The sequence below is a fragment of the Nomascus leucogenys genome, chromosome 18 (assembly GCF_006542625.1).
Source record: "Nomascus leucogenys isolate Asia chromosome 18, Asia_NLE_v1, whole genome shotgun sequence".
NCBI lineage: Eukaryota > Metazoa > Chordata > Mammalia > Primates > Hylobatidae > Nomascus > Nomascus leucogenys.
Genome location: NC_044398.1, coordinates 94,437,699 through 94,459,359, shown reverse-complemented (window position 1 = coordinate 94,459,359; position 21,661 = coordinate 94,437,699). Strand labels below are relative to the sequence as shown.

The window sequence follows — 21,661 nt, the reverse complement described above, 5'->3', positions numbered from 1 at the left end:
TAGGGATTGGATTGCTAGATCAAAGGGTCAACTTACTTTTAAGATTTTTAAAATAGAGATACCCAATTTCCCTCTAGAATGGCTGTGATTCTACTGCCGTCAGCAATACATGAAACTCCTTGAAGTCTTTGCAAAGAATAGTAATTATAATAATAAAAACAAGGTCATTTTGGTAGGTAAACTGTTTCCCTCTTTTGGTTTTAACTTGCCTTTCCTTTGCAAAATGTCATCTCCCATGTTTATTGGCCATTGTATTTCTTTGGGCAGGTCAAGGGTAGTAAAGGGGATTATCTTCATGGCTTTGGTTTTAAGAAAAAATTGCTAGATTTTCAACACAGGCCCCATCAATTTCTTCAAGCAAGGTGACAATCACCCAGGCTAGAGTGCACTGGTGCCATCTCACCTTACTGCAATCTCTGCCTCTCCGTTCAAGCGATTCTCATGTCTCAGCCTCCCAGGTAGCTGGGATTACAGGCATGTGCCACCATGCCGGGCTAATTTTTGTATTTTTAATAGAAAGGGGGGGTTTCCCCATGATGGCCAGGCTGGCCTCGAGCTCTGGGCATCAAATGATCTGCCTGCCTCAGCCTCCCAAAGTGCTGGAATTACAGGCGTAAGCCACTGTGCCAGGCCTCAATTATTCTTATTTACTGCTGTGTGTGTGTGTGTGTGTGTGTGTGTTGGGGGGGAGGGTCCCCAGAGGTGACACTGGGAGATGAATGATTTGTTTGGCAGCTTTCTATTTATCTATGTGTTTACTTTATCTTAATTCTTTAATTTCAAGGACTATAGCTCTTGTGTAATCAGAGGTAGGGCAGCCTGGATTCCTGAACAGCAGGAGGAGAGACCTCAGGGTTCTACAAGACTCCAGTAGACCAAGTTATCAGTGATCAGGCTGAGTGGGGAGAACCAAGCTGAACCTTTTCTCCGCCTTTAAGGTCTGTAATCTCCATCCATCCATTCATTCATTATGAGGACTTGGTGATCGCCTGTTGTCTTGATAAGCAGTTCTTTGTGTCTTTGATTTTGTCACTGAAAGATTGCATCCTCTTTCCAAATACCTCTAGAAAGCTGTGGGGGCTAACCATCCGTCACACCTGAGTGTTAACTAGCTTCCACACAGCATTTTATACAACGGTAGAAAGGCACCTTCATCATATCTAGGGCCTCGTTTATACCCACGAAGGAGGTACAATCTCTGTTATCCCAATTTCAGGAAATTGAGGATCAGGAGGCGCAGTTACCTGCTCCAGGTCATGCAGAAGGAACCACCTCTGACTCCCAGCGCCCTGTTTGTCTTCCGGAGCGCTGGGGCCAGGCGGAGCAAAGTCGCTGGGAGCAAGAAGGGCTGGCAGGGCCCTGAGCGCCGAGATGGGGGGTGAGGTGGGGAGGTCGGGATGCTCCTTCCCTCCTCCGCAAAGGGAACCCTTCTGATTCCGATTCTAAAGCTCCAGAGACCGGATCCGAGACGCGGGTGGAGGTGGAGTTACCCTCGCCTGCAGCCCTGAGGGTGTAAAAGGCCCATTAAGATCCAGATTAAATCAACCTATGGAGCTGCCCGCCAGAGGGTCAGCGTCCCCACAACTTGACGGGGGTCCTCAGCCGTCTCCTCCCGAGCCCCAGCACTCCCTCCCAGCCCTCGCGGTCCCTCTGGTGGGTCCCGCCCCAGCCCCCGTCTCCCCCGCCCCCGGAGGCTGGACTCTGCCCCCGCCCCGCCTGCCCCCTCCCTCCCGGGGGCGGTGGCCCGTGGCCGGCGTACCCATTGGCTGCGGCGAAAGCGAGGGCCGGGGCTGGCGGCGCTGATTGGCCGGGACGCTCGGCGGAGCCAAGGAGTCTGGCGAGTCGCTGGGGGAAGCCGAGCAGACACCCAGCGCTGCCGGAACTCGGGGCGCGCATCCCGCAAGTCGGAACCCGGCGGATCGGATCCCGCAGATCGGAGCCGGGGCCTGGAGGTGAGCGCGAGGCGCCGGGTGGCTTGGGACGGGCCCTTCCGAGGGGAGCCGAGAGGAGGTCCTTCTGCCCTGCCCCCAGGGAGCAAAACCTGGGCATCTTCTCCTAGAAACGGAGCCCTCATCTTTCCAAGACGCGGGGCCCAGCCCCTAAAAGACAGGGGCTCCCACCCCCTAGAGAGCAAAATACCTTCCTTTCTCCTTCAGAAATGGGCCCTTCCTCCTGCCTCCAGCTCTAGACAGAAGTCCTCTCCCTTTTACCCCTTGAAATAGAATGTGGCCCCAAAAAGTGGTCCCCAGGTCTCTAGATCCCCCTCACCTCTTGGGAGACTGATGCTCCTTTCCCATTCTTAAAAAACTAAGTTTGGATGTCTTCCTTCTCACCTCTCTCTCGGAATAATGGGGGTCTTCTCAGCTCATAAATTACAGTGACCTCCCCCTCCATGACAAATGGAAGCTCTCCCCCCATCATAAGACGAGGAAAGCCCGGAGCAGAGACTCTGCAAGTCACCCTCCCACCCCAGATACTGGGCTCTGGAGAGATAGATGATTCACCTTAGCCCTGCCGGAGACCCCTCCCTACCGGTCAGAGAGGAAGGGTAGCCTCTGACACCACCACATTAAAGGCTTTTGGGGATTTCCCCTCTCCTCCCCAGTGAAGATGTAAAATGAGGGACCTTCATACTCAGCAGCAGGGCAAAGGTCTGGTCACCCCTCCAAGTCATCCACCCGCCTCCACTCCTCCCAAGCCCTTTCACACAAACCCCATCCTAGTAGGGCCCTGCGCCATCCTCCCACCGCTCCCAATCCCATCCTTCTCCACCTCACCCCAACTCCACTCCCATACCTGGCTGCCCCACCTATTTCACATCCTCTCACCTTTCCTCACCCACCCTGACCAAGGTAAGACTAGAGGGGGTTCAGTGAGATTTAGTAAGACTGGAGCTCTTAAAACTGGGATCCGGGGCCTAGAGGCCCTTCCAGGAGTCTTCAAACTCTGACAGCAGAGATGGCCTCTGAGGCAGCAGGACCGGCAGAGACCACCCACCACCTCTCCCCCACTCCCCGCCCCAACACACGCACAAAGGGCTGTGTTCAGTGCATTCTCTCTTGCAGTCTGGGAGGACAGCTGGCCCTCTTCCAAGAGGGCCCCCATTTCCCCCCTAAACTGTGCACCCCCGCAAGCGCCTGTGGACATTGCCTGGTGGAATTCCCTGGGCACTCAGCCAAGAGAAATCGGTGCTGCTGGGCCCATCCACTGGGAAAGAGACAGTGTTGGCTTTGCTGCTTTGATGAAGCTAGACTAAGGGACAGGATGTTGGTGACCTGGGGGTGGGGAGGGGGTGGGAAGAGCTCTTCTCTGGCGGGTCAGGTTGGGAGGCAGGAGAGAGGGAGGCAGTGAGTCGTGTCTTGCTCTTTGGAGCCTGTGTTGCGGCGTGGAATCATAGAGAAATGTGTTTTCTCGAGGCCCAAAGAGGTTAGCCACGGGGAGAGGTAAATGGTCCAGTCTGGAGTCCTAAGACCTAAAAGGGCTTCTACATTAAAGACATGGCCCCTTCATTTGACAGTTAAACACACAGAGGCACAAAAGGGGAAGAGACTTGCTCAAGGTCACCCAGCCTGTGGGTGACAGCTGGCCCCAACCCCTCCAGGACCCTTAGGGTGCTAGGATCCCTGACACAAGCCCCAGTCCTTACATTTACAATGGGGACTTGGGGACCGCTGGGTCCCAAGTCCCCACTTGTCAGAGGAAGCGCCAAGGCTCTGCGAAGGTCATGAAGCCAGGAAGGGGCAGAGCTGGAACTCAATGCCGTCCCCCCGCAGGCTGCCTCGTGGAATCCATTCCTGGGTATCAGCGCATCCCTGCTTACCCCGTGCGATCTTTGTATTGAGGCCATTGCCAAATCTAGGCTTGTGAAAATCCAAACTGACCCAGGATAGCTAATAAGATCAGTTGCAGCTAATGAGAATCAGATGCTGGAGTGGAGGCTACTGCAGGAACCTCAGTTGCATAGCTGGGTTTGCTCCAAGAACTTTGGACAGGCCCTGAGGATGTCATATTCCTTCCCTCCAAGGTCCCCTTCCTCTTAGCCCCTGCCCATGCCCTCTGGCTTTGAGTTCCCTGCACATTGTCTCATCTCTGGTCAGAGGCCTGCGTCTTTTCTCCTGGGGCATTGCATGGGAAAAGAGCTGAAATTCTGGCAGATTCTCTAGGACCACCCAGCTGGGCAGCAGGGCCTGGGTCCCTATAAATGAGAGGGTCTGAAGTAGAGGCTGTCTCTGTTTCTGCCCCCACCCAGTTCCCAGCTAAAGGATTGGTTGTTGTGCCCTAAATTTGCCAAGGCGAAGTTCAAAGCATGAGGAGGACCATGGTAGAGAGGCCAAGAAGTTGGTCCCTGGAGACCTCTTATCTGTCTCTAGAGCACAAATCTGCCACTTAGTGTCTGATCTTAACCTCTCTGTGACATATCCTTGGGGTAAAATAAATTAATCCTCATAAAATGTTTAGCACACAGCAAAATGAGCAGAAACAATGATTACAAGTGCAAAGTCATAAAACCTCTAATCATGAAGTGGGGAGGTGCTTATGCCTTAAGGCAAAACTTGTAACCCTTGCTGTAGATAATCTGCCAGGGCCAAGGCGCTTGGGGACAAGGGGGTGTCTTCCCAGAGAGACAGTGTAGCGTGTGGAATGGACCGCAGACCCTGAAGCCAGATGGAGTAGAGTGTTGGCCACTGGTAGTGGCTGTCTGTGGAACCTTAGGCAAGTCATTCATGTCTCTGAGCCTCAGTTCCTCGTCTTTGAATGAGGTTTGTTGGGGCTGGACATCAGAAAAGAGACAGGTCTAGATAAGGGGTTCTCATTTTGGGCACTGTTGACGTTTGGGTCGGAGGATTCTTTGTTGTGAGACTCCCCTGTGTATTGTAGGATATTCAGCAGCGCCTCTGGTCTCTACCCACTAGATGCCAGTGACACTCCCTACCCCATGAGTCGTGTCCATCAGAAATGTCTGCAGACATTGCCAGATGTGCCCTGGGGAGCAAAATCATCCTTTTCCTTCCCTATTGAGAACTGCTGGTCTAATACATGGCCTTAAACATAGTTGATACTTAATATGAAACAGCTTCCTAGCTGAGGCGGGTGGATGGCTTGAGCCCAGGAGTCTGAGACCAGCGTGGGCAACATGGCAAAACCCCATCTCTGTAAAATACAGGAAAAAAAAATTAGCTGGACATGGTGGCATGTGCCTGTAGTCCTAGCAACCTGGGAGGCTGAGGCGGGGGGATTGCTTGAGCCCAGGGAGGTCGAAGCTGCAGTGAGCCATGATCACATCACTGCATTCCAGCCTGGGTGAGAGAGTGAGACCCTGTCTCCAAGAAAACAAAACCAAAAACAGCTTCTTTCTTGCACAAGCTCCTCGTTTTGGTTTCTGTGTAATGAGGAGAAAGAGATGTGTCTAGCTGCGGAGCCTCCCAATATTAATAACAATTTTTAATTTCTCACATTTACACAAGACTTTCTTGTCTGGTTTTTGTTTTTCTTTTTAGTAGAGACAGAGTCGGGTGGTCTCTAACTCCTAGGCTTAAGCGATCCTCCCGCCTTGGCTTTCCAAAGTGCTGGGGTTACAAGTGTAAGTTACAGGAATAAGCCACAGCACCCAACCTCCACAGGACCTTATCATCTCCAAAGCACTGTTGTGTCTATGACACCGTTTCTCACTCTACAAATAAGCAAACTAAGGCTCACGAAAGTTAAAAGACTTGTCTAAGACCATCACCCGCTTCTCCACCACGCATCAAAGAAACATCCCTGCCAGAAATTGTTTGAGAAACAACTGAGTTCTGGGCCTTCTTCAGATTAGTTATCAGGGTCTTTCAAAACTTCAGTGGCATGCTCTTTGGTCCAGCAATCCCACTTTGAAAAATCTCGCACAGAAATGCTCACACTTGCACTGACATAACATAAAAATGTCCGTGGCAGAGCTTGCAACACCAGTATGGGAAGGGATTACAGTATATGCATTCATGTGAGAGAATGAGTAGACTTTAGATGAATGAGGTGGATCCACATTCCTGACCTTGAAAGGTTCCTGAGGCATATTATTTAGTGAAAAAGATAAAGTCACAGAATCAACATAGCCAGTATGATCCTATTTTTTTTAAATGTAAATATGCATGAACATGGATAGTTAGGAAAGTGGGAATTAAAGGGACCCAGATAGTATATATGTATGAGAACATACTCCTGGGGGAAGAAGAAGAAAATAAATCTCCACCAGCTTCCCATGCTTAAAAATGAGCAAAGTGGGCTGGCCACCTTGGCTCACATCTGTGATCCCAGCACTTTGGGAGGCTGAGGCGGGAGAATCACTTGAGCCCAGGAGTTTGAGGCTGCAGTGAGTTGTGGGTGAGCCACTACACTCCAACCTGGGCAACAAAGGGAGACTCTAAATAATTAATCATAAAATAAAAATTAAAATGAGTAGAGCACAACCCACAGAGGTTGAGATACTTGCTCACACCAGAAGTTGCCAGTGGTGAAATTCAGCTTTGAGTTTGCTGATAGTTATGGGGCCAAGAGACAGGAATCCGAGGCTCATCTCAGCAGGCCAAGCCTTCTTCCTTACTGTGGGGGAATTCCTTCTCTGAGCACCTACAGGGATCCTGGTGTCAGACTGACCTCACCTGAATCAGGCTTCCACCCTCATGGTGACCTCAGGCCAGCCACTTTAACTCTCAGTGCCTCATTTCTCTATCCTTAAAATACCTAAAAGACAAAGGAAAAAAACATGAAAGAAAAAAAAAAAAAAGAAGAAGAAGAAAGGTAGAAGGAGGAGGCAATAGTAGAACCTCCCTCATTGGGCTGCTGTGAGGATTACATAAAACCATGTGTTCCGACCCCCAGTACTTAGTAGGTGCTTAATTAACAGGAGCCCTGGTCTCTCCTGCCTTTTTCTCTGCTTGCCTACTCCTTGCCAGGAGGCAGAAGACAAAAGCCTCAGAAAGGACAGTGGGGGCTTCTGAGGCCCCAAGAGTGCTTAGCAGGCCGAATCAGTTGTCCTCACTTCTTCACTCTGTCCTCAGATCCACCATGACCACTCTGCTGCAGGAGCTTTTAACAAAAAGCCTGGGGGAGCATTCTGAGGGGGTCTGTGCTATAGCTCCTCCTCCCTGGGGTCTAACCATCCTTGCTTTCTCTAGACACTCCACACATTAAACTGTCTTACCCATTGCAGGGATGGGATGGCATCATGTGGCCTCTAATTATACATCCCTTCAATAATAAGATTGACTCTCCAAGGGCAAGTTTTCCTCCTCCTTCAAAAGCTGTCTCACATTGCATCTTTTATAGGTAGTCTTCCCCGACCCTCCCCTACCTCCAGCGAGGAAAACCATTTCTCCTCCTCCCAACTCCTGTCATCCACATCCTAGACTTCCTGGGTCTGCCATATCCTATTCTTCCTGGGTCCATCACATCCTAGATTTCTTGAGTCCATCACTATTTGCTGGATTTCCTCCCAATCCATAATTGCCTGGAAGCAGCCATCGCATCCATCACATTTATTCTTGTGTCTCAAATGCATAGCACACTTCCCTGTGCACACAGTAGATATTCAAGGAGCATTGACTGAATGCAGAAATGTATTTTTTTAATTGGGGTAAAATACACATAACATGAAATTGACCATTTTCACCATTTTATTTTTATTTATTTTTGGGGGGGCCAGGGGGAGTCTTGCTCTGTCACCCAGGCTGGAGTGCAGTGGTGTGATCTTGGCTCACTGCAACCTCTGCCTCCTGGGTTCAGGCAATTCTGACTCAGCCTCCCAAGTAGCTGGGATTACACATGTGGGCCACCACCATGCCTGGCTAATTGTTTTGTATTTTTAGTAGAGACAGCGTTTCACCATGTTGGCCAGGCTGGTCTTGAACTACTGACCTCAAGTGATCCACCTGCCTCGGCCTCTGAAAGTTCTGGGATTACAGGCATGAGCCACTGCGCCCGACCTCCATTTTTTGATTATTATTATTGGGGTCACTGTGGCAGGTGTGAAGCAGTACCATATTGTGGTTTTGATTTGTGTTTCCCTAATGACTGATGGCATTGAGCATCTTATGTGTTTGCTGGTTATTTGTATATTATCTTTAGGGAAATGTCTACTCAAGTTCTTTGCCTATTTTTGAATTGAGTTGTCTTTCTGTCTTTTTGTTCTTGAGCTGTAAGAGTTCTTCTTTTTTCTTTTATTTTGAGACAGAGTCTCACCCTGTCACCCAAGCTGGAGTGCAGTGGCATGATCATAGCTTACTGCAGCCTTGACTTCCCAAGCTCAAATGATCCTTCTGCCTCAGTCTTCCAAGAAGCTGGGACAACAGGTGCCACCACACCTGGCTAATTTTTTTTAAAAGCATTGTTTTGTTGTTGTTGAGATGAAGTCTCCCTATGTAGCCCAGGCTGGTTTTGAACTCCTAGGATCAAGCAATTCTCCCACCTCGGCCTCCCAAACTGCTGGGATTACAAGTGTGAACCGCCTCACCTGGCCCAGAGTTCTTTATATGAATAAATGTTTCTTTGTGTCACTATTTCTTCATCCACTTAAATACTTGCTCAGCTTCTGTAGGTCACACACTGTCTTGTGATCCTGGGAATATCACCAGTTCCTGCCTATCAGGAACTCACAGTGTACTGCAAAGTTTCTCAGCCTCTACGCTTTTTTTTTTTTTTGAGAGGGAGTCTTGCTCTGTTGCCCAGGCTGGAGCGCAGTGTCATGATCATGTTTACCCGGAACCTATGAATAGGACCTAATTTGGAAATAGAGCCTTTGCAGAAATAGTTAGGTTAAAATGAGGTCTTCCTGCATTAGAGTGGCCCCTAATCCAATGACTGGTATCCTTTTTTTTTGAGATGGAGTCTCGCTCTGTTGCCCAGGCTGGAGTGCACTGGTGCAATCTCAGCTCACTGCAAATTCTGCCTCCCAGGTTCAAGCGATTCTCCTGTCTCAGCCTCCTGAGTAGCTGGGATTACAGGCACCCACCACCACACCCAGCTAATTTTTGTATTTTTAGTAGAGACAGGGTTTCACCATGTTGGCCAGGCTGGTCTTGAACTTGTGACCTCAGGTGATCCACCCGCCTCAGCCTCCCAAAGTGCTGGGATTACAGGCATGAGCCTCTGCTCCTGGCCCACCTCTGTACTACTGACGTGGAAGCAAGGCTGTCCTGTGCCGGATGTTTAGCAGCATTCTTGGCCTCCACCCACGAGATGCTGGCAACATACCTTCCTCCAAATTGTGACAGCCGGAAATGTCTCCAGGCATTATGAAGTGTCCCCTGGGGAACCCGATTGCCCGTAGTTGAGAATCACTGGTTAGAGGCTAAGACAGCCGTGTGTATCTACAATTTCAATCAGATTGCTTGTGCCTAACAGGATACACACACACACAAACACACACACACACACACACACACACACACACACACACGAGGCATTCAGGATGTATTTGTTGGATGTTGGACGGCTGGGGGTGTGGATGGATGCATGGATGGACAGACACAACCGCTTTGTTGGTTGGCTAGATTGATGGATGCATGTGTGAATGAGTGGATGAATAAATGAATCCAATTTACAAATTCTACTGTGGGAAAACAGAACGCTGTTCTTCCAGCCAGAGTAGCCTACCCCTTTATCTCTGTCTAGCACAGTGTTTTTCAAACTTTAGCATCAGAATCCCCTCAAGAGCTTGTTAAAACACAGATTGATGCCCCTGCCCACCAGAATTAGGATTTAGTAGAATCACCGGTGGGCAGAATGCTCCCACCTCTATTTCCGTGTTCTCTAGGAATCCTGGACCAGCCCCCGACCCCTGCCAACCTTGTCCTTGTCCAGGGGTCCCGTAATCTTCACTGCCAGCATCTCCCATTTAGGTGCTAACATCTATTATCTTGGATATCGGCAACTTGCCAGCAGTCTGTCCCTGGGCTGCACTGAGAATTCCTTCAAAGGTGGGACCCACTGTATTCTAGTACCTTACTACTGAAAGTGTGGTCCAGCGGCCAGCAGCATTGCATCATCTAGGAGCTAGCTAGAAATGCAGAATCTTGGGCCCCACCCAAAACTGCAGAATGTGAATCTGCATTTTAACGATATCCCCCGGGGTGATTTGTGTGCACTTTTAAGTTTGAGAAGGCTATTTTACACAGATCTGTAACCCCCACACTCAGTGCTGAGCTAGGGATAGCTTTGCTGATAAGTTTCATTGACAGCGTCTGTTACCATGTGATTGGTGCCTGAGCTGAAGCATCTTTCAGGCATTACTGGCCATTTGTATCTTTGCCTGACGTTATCTCTTGAAATGTCTACACTGGCCTCGCTTTACCCGTGGGAAAACAGAAGCCCAGAGGAGCAGTGCCTTGCCCAAGGTCACACGATGACCATGAAAGCAGTTTGGAGATCACCCTCCACTCCTTAAAGGGAATGGGATCAAGAGGATCGAAATGCTGTATCCACTGAGCAGGGTGGCACATGCCTGTAGTCCCAGCTACTCGAGAGGCTGAGGCAAGAGGATTGCTTGAACCCAGGAGTTCTGAGCCGTAGTGTACTATGCCAATCAGGTGTCTGCATTAGTTCGGCATCAATATGGTGACCTCCTGGGAGTGGAGGACCGCCAGGTTCCCTAAGAAGGGGTGAACCAGCCCAGGTCAGAAACAGAGCAGGTCAAAACTCCTGTGCTGATCGGTAGTGGAATTATGCCTGTAAATAGCTGCTGCACTCTACCCTGGGCAACATAGCGAGACCCTGTTTCTAAAAAAAAAAGACAGAGAGAAAAGAACTGAAATGCTGCAATAATGAAAATATGGGGTAGAGGGGGAGCATTCTGAAGCTACTTAGGTCTGTCCTCTGGAAGTGGAGAAAGGAGAGATGACTTAAAAGTGATGCAAGAACAAGAACTTCAGTTGTATTCTTTTGTTCATCCAACCAGTGTTTATTGGGTACTTACTAGACTCCAGCCATGGTTGTCTGGTATCTATAGTATTGAACAAGGAAAGCCAGGCCTCCCTTTTGATGGCTTATCTGGAGTGGACAGATGTAGCCATCTGGCATTCGTTCATTTGTCAATGAGTGTCTTCATTTATTGCATGATTTCCATGTGCTGTGTACAGTAGTGGGGGGGGTGTGTGTCTATGTGTCTGTGTGTGTGAGAGAGACAGAGAGATAGAGAGATGGAGGGAGAGACAAAGACTCAGCTGCTACACCAGCGCCTCTTGTAGACTAGCCATGCGGAAACAGGCCCCAAAACAAGGACCACACAGCCGAAGGTGTGTGGGAGTGAATACAGGTTCAAGCTCAAAGTAGAAAGAGGTTACCAGTCCCTGTTCCTGGGGATTCTGGGGTAGAAATTTCAGGAGGAAAAGGCAGAAAAGAAGAGAAAGAGACTCTGTGCAGGGAGAGCATCATGAACGGGCCCAGAGAGTTCATAGGAAGCCGTTCCAAGAAAATCGCAGGGAAAAAAAGAAGGATAGACCAGGCACGGTGGCTCACACCTGCAATCCCAGCGCTTTAGGAGGCCGAGGCGGGTGGATCACTTGAACCCAGGAGTTCAAAACCAGCCTGGCCAACATGGCCAAACCCCGCCTCTACAAAAAATGCTAAAATTAGCCAGGCATGGTGATGCATGCTTGTAGTCCCAGCTACTCAGGAAGCTGAGGCGGGAGGATTACTTGAGCCCAGGAATTTGAGACCAGCCTAGGCAACATAGCAAGACCCCTGAAGACTCCTTCTCTACAAAAAAATTTAAAAATTAGCCAGGTGTGGTGACGTGCATCTGTAGTCCCAGCTGCTCAGGAGGCTGAGGCAGGAGGGTCACTTGAGTCAAGGAGGCCAAGGCTGCATTGAGCCATAATCATGCCCCTGCACTCCAGCCTGGGCAACAGAGCGAGATCCTGTCTCAAAAAAAAGAAGGTGGAGGGTAAAATCATGAATCTCATACAGATACAAAAACAAACACTCAACGATTTTATTAGGCTCGTTCAATGAGGGAACCAGGCAGACATTATAACCAGTTCGAAGGAAAAGTCAAATAAAGCACAAATACGTAAAGAGTAAAGGGATGTCTAAATAGATTCGAAACAGAGGCAAACATGGTTGGACAAGGCAGAATTTGCTTGTCTATCAGTTTTCTACAACTTACAAAGGAGTCAGCAAAATAGTTTGAAAATAATGAACAAGGCCAGGCACGGCGGCTCGTGCCTGCAATCCTAGCACTTTGGGAGGCCAAGGTGGACAGATTGCTTGAGCTCAGGAGTTCAAGACCACCTTGGGCAACATGGTGAAACCCTGTCTCTACCAAAAATACAAAAAATTGGTCAAGCATGGTGGCGCGTGCCTATAGTCCCAACTACTCAGGAGGCTGAGACACAAGAATCGCTTGAGCCTGGGAAGTGGAGGTTGCAGTGAGCCAAGATCACGCCGTTGCACTCCAGCGTGAGCAACGGAGACCCTGTCTCAAAATAACAATAATAATGAACAAGTGAACAAGGCTAGAATCAGATAATCCAAAAATTTGTGTTGTAAGTAGGTAGTGCATAATTCTTTTTCTATAAAACCAATGTTCGGCTGGGCGCGGTGGCTCACGCCTGTAATCCAGCACTTTGGGAGGTCGAGGCAGGTGGATTGCCTGAGCTCAGGAGTTCACGACCAGCTTGGGCAACACAGTGAAACCCTGTCTCTACTAAAAATACAAAAAAAAAAAAAATTAGCCTGGCGTGGCAGCCTGAGCCTGTAGTCCCAACTACTTGGGAGGCTGAGGCAGGAGAATCGCTTGAACCCGGGAGGTGGAGGTTGCAGTGAGCCAAGATTGCGCCACTGCACTCCAGCCTGGGCAACAGAGCGAAACTCTGTCTCAAAACAAAAACAAAAACCAAAAAAACAACAGCAACAACCAAAAAAAAAAAAAAAACAACCAGTGTTCAAGTGATGGAGAGGCATGGGTGGATGAGGAGTGGGAAGTGGTGGCTGTAGGAAAAGTAGATCATGTCCCACCAGGTGACCCATGCTCGTGAATTTGGACTCGACTCAAAGACCCATAGGGAACCATGGAACAGATTTAAGCAAGGCAGTGATGTGATTTTGTTATCACTTGAGAAAAATCTTCCTGGAAGCTGAATGGCGAGTAGACAGACACCTTCTCCCGCTAGCCTTTGAGCTCAGGTTTCATTAGGGAAACAGCCAATCCCAGGGGCAGATTGCTGACCTTCCTGCAAAAGGTTTTAGAACCTGGAAGCTCCTTCAGGGCAAGGTTGGCCGAACACCAGCCAAAAGAGCAAGGCACCACCCCGGCAGGACAGGGCTGTTTTGTGCATGGGAACAAAGCCTGCCTCCTCTCTCTGCCCAGAGCCGTAAATAGCACTCTGCTGGCTTCGCAGGCTGAGCGCCGGTCTGGGGACAGGCTGGAAATGCACACACCAAGGCGCATTTGTGCAAATGAATGCCTGCATGCAGATTTGCATGCCTGGCGTCCTGCCCCAGCCCTAAGTGTCCAGTCCTGCAAGGGGCTGGAAGCAGGGTTCAAAAAAGAGCCACACACAGAAGAGTGTGGCCATTCTGACCTGGGCACAGGTTCCAGGAGGGATTCAGAGGCAGGCTGGCAGGATGAGTGGGAGAAGACATGCAGAGAACCCTGGACAGAGTTTTGGCTCCAGCTTTACCCATGACAATGACAATGACCCATGAGTAGTGGCCACTCACATTGGCTGTGTATTTGTGTGTACTTGCTCACCTTGTCGCTCATAACAGCCCTATGAGGAAAGGCTGATCAGATTTCAGAGACAGGAAATGGAAGCTCAGAAAGGATGACTGACTCGCCCAGGGTCTCCTACTGAAAGAGCATTGCTAGTGAGAAACCGAGGCTTGAAGACGCTGGAGCCCTGGTGTCTAGGACTGACCCACATGGACACCTCTGCATATGCACACTGCTGTCTCTGACCTCAGTTTACTCATCCGTCATTGGGTGCAATAATGTCTCTGCACCTAATGATCACAGCAGAGTTTGGGAAGATGAACTACCACTGCAAATGAGAAAGACTTGAAAAGTCGTAAATGCTGCATATGAACTGGTGGTATGTGGAGAAAGTCTGAAAGTGCTTTCCTTAGCCCCCAGAGATGGTGTGGAGTGCAAGGCCAACCTTGTTTGTACTCAGGGGCTTTGGAAGTGCAGAGTGGCCTTGGATGGGTGGAGGTGAAGGCATGCCGAAGCTTGCTGAACCACTCCCGGATCATAGGTGAGCCAGGTTGGGTCTAGTCTGTTTTTTTCCCTTGAGAGGAAGAGATGGTGGGTACATTGCAGAGAGAGTGGGAAACAGTGACCCTGAGGTGGGGACACACATCTGGATACAAAGTGTTTGCCAAGAGCACTTGGCCACCTGCCCTCCCACGGAGCAGGTGCTAGTCTTGGGTCCCACTTTTCCGGGTTCTTCAGAAGCTGAGCTCCGGTCTGTAATCCCAGCACTTTGGGTGGCTGAGGCGGGCGAATCACGAGGTCAGGAGATGGAGACCATCCTCGTCAACATGGTGAAACCCCGTCTCTGCTACAAATACAAAAAAAATTAGCTGGGTGTTGTGGCGCATGCCTGTAATCCCAGCTACGCGGGAGGCTGAGGCAGAAGAATAGCTTGAACCAGGGACTCGGAGGCTGCAGTGAGCCGAGATCGTGCCACCGCACTCCAGCCTGGTGACAGAGTGAGACTCCGTCTCAAAAAACAAAAAAAACAAAAACAGAAGCTGAGCAGCTTGCTGTTTGTTTGGACTGAGCAGTCCTTCCAGCAGCAGCCACCTGCCAACGAATCAGATCATTTGCGGGTGATCCATCAGGTCCCACGCAGTGCATCCCCTGAAAGGCCTGTGGTGGGGCTTGGGCTGAGGCCTGTGTCTTAGACCTGTGAGATCAGGGGAAAGTCCTGAGTCTGGAAAGCAGCGGTGCTGCTGGCTCCCTGCGTGCCCAGGAGCCAGTGACTTCTGTCCAGACCTCAGTTTACTCATCTGTAAAATGGCAACAACAAAACTACCTTTTCAAAGATTATATGAATGGCTGTTAAACTGGAAAACTGGATGATAAGAGTTGAATGCTCTTTTTTTTTTTTAAGAGACAGGGGTCTTACTCTGTTGCTCAATCTGGAGTGCACTGGCACCATCATGGCTTACTGCAGCCTTGGCCTCTGGGCTCAAGGGATCCTCCTGCCTCAGCCTCCCCAGTAGCTGGAACTATAGGCACATTCCTTGCCCCGCTATTTTACTTAATTTTTATTTTTTTTGTAGAGGCAAGGTCTTGCTGTGTTGCCAAGGCTGGTCTCAAACTCCTGGCCTCAAACAATCCTCCCAAAGTGCTGGGATTGTAGGTGTGAGCCACCGCACCCGGCCAGAAGTTGAATGCTTCCTACCTACAAGACACTGGGTAACACTGAGTACTACTTGAACTATCTCATTTTTAACCTCTCAATAAGGCGGGAAAGGTCCTCTTCCGTTAAGCTTCTTCACCAAGGTCACAGAGGTAGCAAGAACTTGAAACAGGACTTGAACTAGGATCTGCCTGGCTCCAAAACCTAAGTCTTCAAACATGGGGTTATTGGAGGACCTCCCAGGGCCAAGGACTTAGAAGCCCTCCTCCTTCCCTTCCTGTACTTTTATTCCTCAAGTCTGTATAGACTTACTCTGTTATTTTAACAACTTACTTTTTGAATAGGCAATCATGGCACGTGGTAAAACACTCAAACACTGCAACTCAATCTACAGAAAAAAAAGTAAATTTTTCTCCCTCATCCCCATCCTGTGGACCCCTTTGCCTCATTAGAGGCAAATAGTCACCAAGGCCAGGGTCTTACTGTGTTGCCCAGGCTAGTCTCAAACTCTTGGCCTCAAGTGATCCTCCCATCTCAGCCTCCTGAAGCGCCGGGATTACAGGCATGAGCCACCAAGCCTGGTCTTCCTTTATGGTTAATGCTTTTTGTGTCCTATTTAAGAAGTCCGGCTGGGCATGGTATCTCACGCCTGTAATCCCAACACTTTGGGAGGCCAAGGCAGGTGGATCACGAGGTCAGGAGTTCGAGACCAGCCTGGCCACCATAGTGAAACTCCATCTGTACTAAAAATACACAAGTATTAGCCGGTCGTGGTAGCAGGTGCCTGTAGTCCCAGCTACTTGGGAGGCTGAGGCAGGAGAATCACTTGAACCCAGGAGGCGGAGGTTGCAGTGAGCCGAGATTGCACCACTGCACTCCAGCCTGGGTGACAGAGAGAGACCCTGTCTTAAAAAAAAAAAAAAAGTCCAAGGTCATTTGTATTGTTTCTTCTATTATCTTCTGGAAGCTTTCATGTTTTGCCTTTCATATTTATCTCTAGCATCCACCTGGGGTTGATTTTTATGTATTGTATTAGGTAGAATCATGATTAATTTTTTCCCACATAGATAGTTCATTTGGCCCAGTATCACTGCCTCCATTGTCAAAAATCAAGTGTCCATATATGCATGTATGTGTTTCTATTCTCTGTTCAGTTCTATTAATCCGTGTGTTTAATCTTTGCCGCCATACCACGTCTGGACTGCTGTAGCCTTAGAATATGATAGGCATTGCCTCGTTGCCCTCTAAAGAGACTGCACCAATCAAGACTTACTAACAATTCAACAAAAATGTATTGGGCTTCCAATACAGTGCCAGATGGTATCATGATGGGAATTCAAGTTTAATCATATGCACAGCTTCTACATTAAACTGTATAGTCTTATAAGTGACAAGACATGAACCAAATAATTACACAAATAGAGGTAACATGTGAATGTGATGGGGCCACAAAGGGAAGCTATGTAGGATTCTGTGCTAAGAGAAAGATTTGATCTGGTGGGAGAGGTTCAGGGAAGTCTTCTCTGAGAAAGTGAGTCATGAACTGGTATCAAAAGTGTGAGTAGAAATGAAGGAATCAGAAGCAAGGGAAAAGCATTTTGGGTGGTGGGAACAGCATCTGCAAACACTGAGTAGAAGCCTTCCCAGGACAAACACTAGATCCTCATGGTGAAACCCAGAGTCAGGAAGGTGGTGTGCACAGAAATTGGAACGCTGATAGGGACCAGACCTCAAGGCCTTTAAACTACATTCAACGGCTGGTTTTTATACCTAGAACAACTATCCTAAGAACAATAACAAGAGTCACCTTGAATATTCCAGATTTAGGGTAGTTCCAAGAGCCTTTTCAGCACAACTAGGGTTGTTTCTTGGCAGGAGAAAAATGTGTATGGCAACCCCTGGAGTGACACGTCAGTTTTATTAAGCTTCATCCCCCCAGCTCCTGGCACTGAATATTTCATTTCTGCGAGCAGTGGAAGCAACAGTTTTACTGTGCAGTCAGCCCGAGTTCTGGCAGCAGCAGAATCTGCCTGGCACCATCTCAGGTCTGGAACTCTTTTCTCCCCAGCCTGGTGAGTGTCTTGCCAGCTAGAGTGTCCCTTAAGGTGGACCTGGTGCCAGCCACAGTGCTGTGAACTTGAACTGTTTCTCCTCATTCACCATCATCTCTACTTCTCACCCGTGGAGGCATGATTCTCGCTCTATGGATAAGAACACAGAAGCTTAGAGAGCTTAAGTCACTTGCCTAAGACCACACAGCTTCCAAAGGGCAAATATAAAAGTCTCCAACTCTATAATTTTCTACATTTTTTGTGGTACTTTTTCCCTTTTCAAAATATAGAGTGAGTCATACTCATCAGGAGTTTTACCTACAGAATGACAACATTTCTGGGGAGTAGGACAGGATTCTGAGATGTTTCCAATCTGTGCCTTGAGCAGATCTGATGACTTATCCAGATCAAGGACCCTCATCTCATTCTCGGCAGCGCCTTTTAAATTTGGCAGCCGACGTGGGGTTTTGGTTCTTTCTGCACCAAGTGGAGTAATTAAGAAGGTTTTCATCAAGGTAAATATCTGCTGGGTTTCTATAGAATTGTGGGGAGGGAGGTGAATATACACCAGCACTCAAAATCTCATTAAATGGGTCTGCCCGTTGTTCCAGGACAGGAGAGCCAAACATAGCGGACGGGATTGATGTTGTTTTCGTGAATGTAGGTGGCCGCTGTGTTCTTTGTGGGTTTTCAAGGTGGGAAGTTGTTGGCAAAGGAACGAATGAAGAAGCCAGGAGTAACGCTGCTTCGGGGAGGTTTTAGAGCCTGGGGGAAATAATGGAGTTTTAGAGTAAGTATTGGCAGTGCGTTAGGGAAACAAAAAAAAAACCTGAAAAATAGAATACAGATTTCAGTTAAGCACTCCCTTTGTCAAACCACACTTGCCCATATTGGCGCACAGCTTGTTGCTACAGCCACATCTCCTCTGTTTATTGAGTATCTACTTAGTGCTTGGTAATATACTGTGTACTATGAGTACCATCTCCGGGAACCCCACAATAACCCTTTGATGTGATTTCAAACCCGTTTTACAGACGAGGGACTATTACAAAACTGAACCCCTTCACCTGAAGGCTTGCACCTGCCTGTGGTTAATGCATCACCTCGGAGCAGATAAGCTGCAGCTGTTGCTGAAGAGCAGGGTTCTCAGCTGCTGCAACTGTGCTCCCCAGGGGACTTTTTTTTTTTTTTTTTCAAGACAGAGTCTTGCTCTGTCGCCTAGGCTGGAGTGCAGTGGCACAATCTTGGCTCACTGCAATCTCCGCGTCCTGGGTTCAAGTGATTCTCCTGCCTCCGCCTCCCGAGTAGCTGGAATTACAGTCGTGCACCACCACACTAGGCTAATTTTTGTATTTTTAATAGAGATGGGGTTTCGCCATATTAGCCAGGCGGGTCTCAAACTCCTGATCTCAGGTGATCCTCTGGCCTCAGCCTCCCAAAGTGCTGGGATTACAGGTGTGAGCCACCACGCCCCGTGCCAAGGGACTTTTGGCAAGGTCTGGAGGTGCTTTTGGTTGTTACACCTGGTGGGGGAAGGAAGAATGCTACTGGCATCTGGTGGGCAGAGGCCAGGGATATTGCTAACCATTCTAACCCCTCCCTCCGCAACAAAGAATTACCTGGCCCCAAAAGTCAATAGTGCTGAGGTTGCGAAACCCTGAATAAAAGAGCACAACTTTTCTATACCCCTTCCAGTGTTTTCATAGGAAGTTTCTGTTACGAACCACACCTGTTTTCAGTACCTTGTCCCTGGTGACTGGTTCTTATTGGGTTTCTGGGCTTTCCTTCCAGTAGGGTGGCAGGACCTGGGCTCCATGTTAGAGTCAGTAAAACGTGGGCTGGTCGCTGTGGCTCATGTCTGTAATCCCAGAACTTTGGGAGGCCAAGGTGGGAGGATCGCTTGAGGCCAGGAGTTAGAGACCAGCCTGGGCAACATAGTGAGACTTTGTCTCTACAAAAAATAAAAAAATTAGCCAGGCACGGTGGTTCATGCCTGTGGTCCCAGCTACCTGGGAGACTGAGTTGGGAGGATAAGGGCAGGAAGTCAAGGCTGCAGTGAGCTGTGATCACACCACTGCCCTCCAGCTTGGGCGACAAAGCAAGACCCTTTCTCAAAAAAAATACATTATAATTAATAAATAAGTAAATAAATAAATAGAGTCCATAATATGCTTTCGGCAACATGGCCAAGAAGGAGGCAGTTGAGCAGGTGAGGTTCGCCTCTTGGAAGCTGCATTCTAGGACATTTGCAGTACTGCAGACTCATACCTTTTTTGCTAGGCGGATTGAGAGGAAAATCCCCCCAAAAGGGCCTGAAGCTCTTAGCACCTGCCATGTCATATTCTTTTCCTCCTGATAGGAATGGAGCGTGCTCATAAATTCACACCTTTGCTGCTGAACATGGTATGCCAAAGGTCACTGCACTCTGCTGAGCTAGCTATCTGCGTTTCTATCTTGAAGGAGCAAGCAAACATGCAAATCCCTTGCCCTTTGTGCGGGGGTTTGGCTACCTGGCTGATTGAAAGAACACTTCCCCTACTACATTTAAGGGGAACTTTCCTTGGCTCAGACCTTTGAAGTATCCAAAGGTACTTTTTTTTTTTTTTTTTTTTTGAGATGGAGCCTCACTCTGTCACCCAGGCTGGAGTGCAGTGGTGCAATCTCAGCTCACTGCAATCTCCACCTCCCAGGTTCAAGCGATTCTCCTGCCTCAGCCTCCTGAGTAGCTGGGATTACAGGTGCACACCACCACATCTGGCTAATTTTTGCATTTTTAGTAGAGAATGGGGTTTTACCATGTTGGGCAGGCTGTCTCGAACTCCTGACCTCAGGTGATGCACCTGCCTCAGACTCCCAAATTGCTGGGATTACAGGCGTGAGCCACCATGCCCAGCCTCCTTGTGTAATTTTAACTCCCCAAAAACTTTACTACTAATAGCCTCCTGCTAACCTGAAGCCTACTAGTAACATAAACAGTTAATTACAAGATTAGCCTCTACATATATTTTAGGCATCCATGACATACCTAGCTTTTCTTAATTTTTTTGAATGTTTCTAGGCTACACCGTTTATCTTTGAGTTTTTCTAATTGTCACAAATCTCCAAAAAAATTCCAGTTTATTTATTGAGAAAAACCCACATATTAGTGGACCCATGCATTTCAAATCCATGTTATTGAAGGGAATAGTCTGTTTAGGTCTTTTCATTTTTATTTTTTTGAGACAGACTCTGAGTGTCGCTCTGTCACCCAGACTGGAGTGCAGTGGCGCGATCTCAGCTCCCTGCAACCTCCGCCTCCCGGGTTCACGTGATCCTCATGCCTCGACCTCCTGAGTAGCTGGGATTACAGGCATGTGCCATCATACTGGGCTAATTTTGGTATGTTTAGTAGAGACTGGGTTTTGCCATGTTGGCCAGGCTGGTCTTGAACTCCTGACCTCAAGTGATCTGCCTGCCTCAGCTTCCCAAAATGCTGGGATTATGGGTATAAACCACCATGGCCAGCTTGTTTTTAGGTCTTGAATTTGCTTGGAGGGTTTTATTTTGTTTCACTTTGCCCATTCTTTTAAGTAAATTTTTTGTTTTGAGATTAGTGTAGATTCACACACAGTCATAAGAAATGATACAGAGGGATCCTATGGGTCCTTCCTCCTGTTTTCACCAATGGCACCATCTCACTAACCCATGGAGTACAATATCACAACCAAGATACTGACATTGATACAGTCCATCCATTTTAATTTTAATTTTTTTATTCTTTATTTTTATTTATTTGTTTATTTTTTGAGACAGAGTCTCGCACTGTCACCCAGGCTGGAGTACAGTGGCATGATCTCCGCTCACTGCAAGCTCTGCCTCCCAGGTTCACGCCATTCTCCTGCCTCAGCTTCCCTAGTAGCTGGGACTACAGGCGCCCGCCACCACGCCCGGCTATTTTTTTTTTTTTTTTTTTTTCTTCAGTAGAGACAGGGTTTCACCGTGTTAGCCAGGATGGTCTCGATCTTCTGGCCTTGTGATCCGCCCGCCTCGGCCTTCCAAAGTGCTGGGATTACAGGCGTGAGCCACAGCACCCGGCCCAGTCCATCCATTTTATTCAGATTTCCCCAGCTTTACATGCATTCACCTTGCACGTTTTTTGTTTGTTTGTTTGTTTTGTTTTGTTTTTGAGACAGAGTGTTGCTCTGTCACCCAGACTGGAGTGCAGTGGTGCAATCAACGGCTCACAGTAGCCTTGAGCTCCTGGACTTCAGCAATTCTCCCGAGCAGCTGGGA

The 21,661-nt window shown here is 48.5% G+C and overlaps 1 protein-coding gene across 1 annotated transcript in view; it reads left to right on the top strand.

Annotated features, from left to right (window-relative positions):
• Nucleotides 1–1,807: 1,807 nt before the first annotated feature.
• The window catches only part of ABAT (4-aminobutyrate aminotransferase), a 103,297-nt gene continuing 83,443 nt past the window's right edge, over nucleotides 1,808–21,661 (top strand). The window contains exon 1 of the mRNA XM_030798650.1: nucleotides 1,808–1,952. The gene's annotated coding sequence lies outside the window, so the exon portion shown is untranslated. The remainder of the gene's footprint in view (nucleotides 1,953–21,661) is intronic.